The sequence below is a fragment of the Papaver somniferum genome, chromosome 7, assembly GCF_003573695.1.
Source record: "Papaver somniferum cultivar HN1 chromosome 7, ASM357369v1, whole genome shotgun sequence".
Taxonomy (NCBI): domain Eukaryota; kingdom Viridiplantae; phylum Streptophyta; class Magnoliopsida; order Ranunculales; family Papaveraceae; genus Papaver; species Papaver somniferum.
Genome location: NC_039364.1, coordinates 117,961,609 through 117,967,215, shown reverse-complemented (window position 1 = coordinate 117,967,215; position 5,607 = coordinate 117,961,609). Strand labels below are relative to the sequence as shown.

Sequence of the window (5,607 nt, the reverse complement as noted above, 5' to 3'; positions counted from 1 at the left end):
ACCCTAACCAAAATTAACTCCACAGACTCATTAACTCTTTCCTTGATTCACTTATTCATTAAGTTTATTCAAATTTCAGAAGAATCATAAATCACTCACTCACAGTTCGTGCGGTGGAGAAGAAAAATGGAAAGAGAAAAGAAAAACCAGAAAAGAAAGAGAAGAAACATAAACCCCGGTTCTCCGTTTGAGCGAACAAACAGTATGTGGCTTGATTTTTCCAAAGATTCAACTTGGTTCTCAGTATCCAAAGATTATCCAACTTCCAGAGAATCGTGCCAAATGATTCATTGTTTATCCGAGATTCAATTCACAACTGAAGAACGAAGAAGAAGGGAAGGAGCAGAAGAAGAAAAGAGAGAGATAAAAAAGAAAGATATCTCTTCATTTAGTTTTAGGGTTTCTCCTTTTATACCTTAATCGTGTGGATGTGATTAACCCTAGATAATCCGACGGACAGGATTATATAAAAATTACTAATTAGTTATTGTGGACGGGTTCACGGGTTGTACCCGCGGTTTCACGGGCCGGGACGGGTTAACCCGTTTATTCACAAGCCGGCATTTCTCCAACCCGAACCCGGCTTGTTTAGAAACCAGCCGAGTCGGGTTCGGGTTTTTACGGGCCGGGCACGGGTTAACCCGCGGGTTTCAACTTGTTTGCCAGCTCTACATGTGATCGAATATCAATTCCCACTGTCTTTGGTAGTAGTATCAGAGCTTTTTGTCGTAAACACCATCATTTAGCTATTTATCTTTCCGGTGGTCGAATTCGCTTGTATTTCCTATAAAAAGATCAAGATAGTATTATCATAAAAATAACGAGGTATAGCCAGTGTAAATATGGGTGTAAAAATGTCGCACTTACGTGCTTATCACTTACCTATCTGAATGAGGAAGTAACCCGCTTTTTATAAGAATATGAGTTGATTCTCTATAGCATTATGAGAAACGGGATAATTGTTCAGGGCCAAAATGAGCACAACTGCACGAGCTTGGCAGAAACTTTCGAGATATCATGCATGGTTGTTATCGTGAATTATACCAAACACTAGCATTTCAAGACATCGCATTCACTGTCTCTAGCATGTAGTTCCGGTAATCTCTCACTAAGCAAAGGTTCAAGACCTCATGGACACCTCTTCCCGTAATGGTATTTTCTCTTTTCCATGCGATTTTTGTTTTTATGTTGTTTTTATGATATTGGTATTACTAGTTGTTAGGACCTAAGGATTCACTAGCTTATTTTCACTTTGGTGAATGGAACTTTTAGTCCCATGTGCGGGAAACTAAAGATAAAATCTATCTACACTACTATGATTGTTTGTAATCCATAGTATGACTCAGGGGTCAACACACTTTTGTGCGAGAGAGGAGACGTTGAAATGGCTAGTATGACTTCAACATGCACGACCCGTATGTCTATTCGGTCAGTTCGGGTCGTGGGATTGGGGTGTTGATTTTCCTAGATCTTTTTGTGTTTCTCATGTTTTACTGAGGTTTTTGTTCATGTGGGGATTGTAAGATTGTAGGAAAATAATTAATAAAACAATGATTTTTATGGCTTTTAAGATAATTTTTTGTTTTCTTTTGTGAATGAAAAAACTTATTAGTCTCACATCGGGGAGTTCCCACTTCTTAAGTTGTGTTGAAAGACTTTATAAACATTTTAATCCCACATCGGGGAGTTCCACTTCTTAAGTTTTATTATTCAAGTATATAAACAAGCTTTTCTCGTACTTTTGAGATAATCTAAGGAAAAGGTTTCTCTATATTTTTTGTGATCCTTAAAGAACAATAATTTTCTATTATTTTCTTAAGATTTCGCGATTTTTCTTAAGGGTTTTTTCGGAGTTTCCAAGTTCAAGTTGAGCATCTACTACAATATATGCTAGTAGTATGGTGTTTTATCCTGGAGGCATCCGTCCTGTGAGGGCTATAACATCACTCTTGAGTGTTGACGGGAACTAATATCTTAAGGATAGCGTGTTGAACACGTGAGTTACTTTGTTTTTCCAAAGTTTTTCCGTATTATTGCTGCGGAAGTCTGAGGGCTCATTCGTTGTCGTCAAATTAGTCACTTCCATCATAAAAAAGCTAAGTATCAACACCTTTTGTTTATCGGATTTTTCCTTGTGTTTTGAATATTGCACCCAACATATATATCCATCCACGGTTATTTAGTGGCGCTCCTAAACAAATATTCGTACAATCATACACACCAAATCAGGCATTTTGTTACACAAATATGTGCGACATCTTATTTATTATCACACTTATTAGTGTAACAAATATGGTGTTATTCTTTTATTACACATCAGTAGTCACACTAATAAGTGTGACTTTAATTAATTTAAATCACACTAAAAAGTATATCAAATCTCTTACATATATTAGTGTCACAAATTAGGCAGTAATTAAGAACCCACCTCATTGTTAGATGCGCATGATATTATAAAAAATAGTCCCCAAAAAAAACAATAGAAATTAAATTAATAAAAAGAAATTTGTTTCAACATCAACTAATATCCTCAACACATTCTTAAAACACTAAACAATGAAAACTATAATTGTTATAAATTAAAACATAAAACTCTACCTAACAAGGTAAACAAAGTTTGATCTTCAAAATTTATATTGCAACCTCCAATATTTGCTTGATAATCCCATACCACCTGGTCATTTAATCAACTGGGATCTTTTCTCTTTTTTTTACTCCTGTATGTGGTGACTGCCTCCATACAAACGCTGTTATCTTGAATAACACGACTACTGTCTTGTGAGAAAGGAGAAAAGAAAAACCCATTTACACGGTAACTTGAATATTCTTTAGCTCCAGTAGGACCTTTGACATATTGCCACAATTCTGCATTTATCTTCTTCCAACAACTAGCCAACAAATAAAAGAACAGAGATTGGCATAAAATCTAATATCTGATCTTGAAAATAGAGTAAGTAATTTCAATTTGTCATTTCATTCTGAATTGTCTTTCATAAAGAAAGTGCAAATACCTAATTACGTAACCAGCCTATAAACTTTATTTGCCCCTCAACTTCATCCATCTCATCACCCACAGATCTAGGTAGAACGTGATCAGAATAGTAGCTACAATTATAAATACCAAACAGTCAACTTCAATAAAAAAATTAATTAAATCAATTTCATTTTGTTGGAGAAGTTCGAGTACATACGCATAATAGTTGGCAACACCCTCAATGTCACGTCGAAAAAGTATCCATCTTCGTATTTGCACAATCCGAGCAGGAGTTAGTTTTACCGCTTTACCGTCGTCTTCCTTCAAGGGACCATCATCACTGTACTCAGAGTCTTCCCCCAAAAAAGCCTCCCAAGTCGCTTGGTGGTTTCCATCCCTTCTACAACGTTTTATCATTTACAAACACCAAACCGTTAAGCATTTTAAGTAGTAAAGTATTTTTAAAATCACAGTATTAGCCAACTGATCATTGGCATCCCAAATTGATAAACTGAACTTACCAATCAATAACATGTGTACAAAGTGTAAAGTGTGGTACAAGGATCAAGGTAGAGTGAACTAATCTAATAGACAATGAAGTAATAAACATGCTTCAAAATTTTACTACCAACGAACAAGATATGAATTGTTATCAAACATGGGTGAGCTACTGAACTTACCTAACAAGACAAGTAGAAAGTGTTTTATAATTAAAAATTAGATTAAAATCTGGCACAAAAGACAACAGCAGATGACCTTAGAACACCCATATTAAGATAAGACATTTTATCCAACATCACATGGTTAATGGTACATATATAATGGATGTGTATAGTGGATCAGTCTGTATGCACCCAACTTCTTAAATGGCCACGTGACCATATGGTGTCATTTAGGTTGGATCTTGTGAATTCATTAAACTTAATTCCCGACCAAGGAAAACTACCGTAAGAACCGACATTGGTACTCAAAGTGAAATACAAATGAGTGCAAGTGTCAGAAACTATCCAAGTTATTAACAATCTCAACATGTAAGTCAACATCCAAAAATTTGTAGATACATATTTTTATGTATGTATTTTTTCAACAAATTACTCATTCTTGTCAGTACAGCCAAACAAAGATGGTGCTTGATGTCTCTCAAGTCTTTTGAAAGATAATAGAGTAAGTTCATTGACACCCCATTCTCACTTTGGACTTTTGTCAAACACGTTGTGGGCATGAATTTCTGTAGGCTGCCAAACACCAGGTCATAAAAATAGACAATCAAATCTACCAAAAAGATGAAGGAAATGTTTCCAAGCAGATCCATATCAACCAGAAAACATGTTTGTAAATGGTTTCATGTTTGTATGCCTGTAAACATTTTCTAGTTACAAATACTAATATACACATAGTAATAATATGAAGAGAACTGCAAATCCTCAATAAGAGAAAACAGAACATATATCCATATCAAATAGTAATAATATTAAGATATCTATTAGATGTCCCTAAGGATGATACAAGTGAAACAAGGATGGGTAATTATGATTCAATAGGTAGCCACGGGATTTGTCAAATGTTGCTCACAGTGATAAGAGACACCAAATTATTCAACAATGAATCAGACCCATATTGTTCGTATAACAATAAAATCACAAGAAATTGTGCACAAATTAACAAGTTAACTAATTGGCTATGCATCATATAAATTATCACCAAAAAGAGAAATACAGTATATTAACAAAGGAACCATAGTATTATCTCATATTGACCTGATGTGATTGCCTCACAACGTCCCAACTGTTTCTTTTAACCTGAAAATAAAAATTAAGGAAAACATCAATTACATAGGCAGAGGAATAGTGAAGGATCAATTAGGGCAGAAAAAAAACTATTATTAGATTAACAAAATTAATCTACAGAAAACCCTAACAACAATTTTTATCTGCAATTAAACGAAATCCCAATCGTGTTAATAAGTTATCTGACAAATTAGGGTAGAATAGTACCGGAATCTCATGATTTAATTAAGAACACAAGGGTGGTACAAACCTTTCAGAAGAAGATGATTTAAGGCTTAACGAAATCAAAAAAAATTAAAAAAAAAAAAGTAAAGGGAAATATCAGATGCATCGTTACTTTGTAGATGGATAGCGGAGATTACCAAGAAGTACTGAAAGAATTGGAGGAGTGAGAGAATACCTCGACCAAAGATAAGTATTGTTTTTTACTTTCCGTCTTTCTTTAGGATTTAATATATAATAACCGTGTATAAAATGTGGTTACCGGTTATCTACATTATGGGAGTAAAACACGCGAGAGAGGGAAAATGTTATATTCCGACTATATATTTTGGCGATAACTACAAATTTATTTCCACTTAATTTTATTTTATTTATTATTTATATATGTATTCTTAATTTTTTTATTGGGATGGATAATTTGCTACACTGTTAAGTATGACTAAATTAATTAGTAATAAAATATAATTAGGTAAATATTTATTGTTACACTTTTTAATGATGTCACACCTATTTGTGTAACAACATCTGTCACACAAATTAGTGTAACAATTCAGTGTTACAAATTACTCAATTTGGATATTAAATAATAGAAAAAGAACGATAATGATTTGGTTAAGATAACAA

At 33.9% G+C, this 5,607-nt stretch overlaps 1 long non-coding RNA gene across 9 annotated transcripts; it reads right to left on the bottom strand.

The window, feature by feature from the left end:
• Positions 1-2,471: 2,471 nt before the first annotated feature.
• LOC113298236 lies at positions 2,472-5,257 on the bottom strand. Of its 9 annotated transcripts, none has more exons than XR_003334115.1 (5): positions 5,162-5,257; positions 4,732-4,773; positions 3,192-3,374; positions 3,012-3,105; positions 2,472-2,888 (listed from the first exon to the last, which is right to left on the bottom strand). It is a non-coding gene; the product is annotated as an uncharacterized LOC113298236 (long non-coding RNA). The 9 variants fall into 9 exon arrangements; XR_003334108.1 differs by having other exon boundaries at positions 5,124-5,243; XR_003334114.1 differs by lacking the exon at positions 5,162-5,257 and adding an exon at positions 5,099-5,140.
• Between the last annotated feature and the right edge of the window lie 350 nt (positions 5,258-5,607).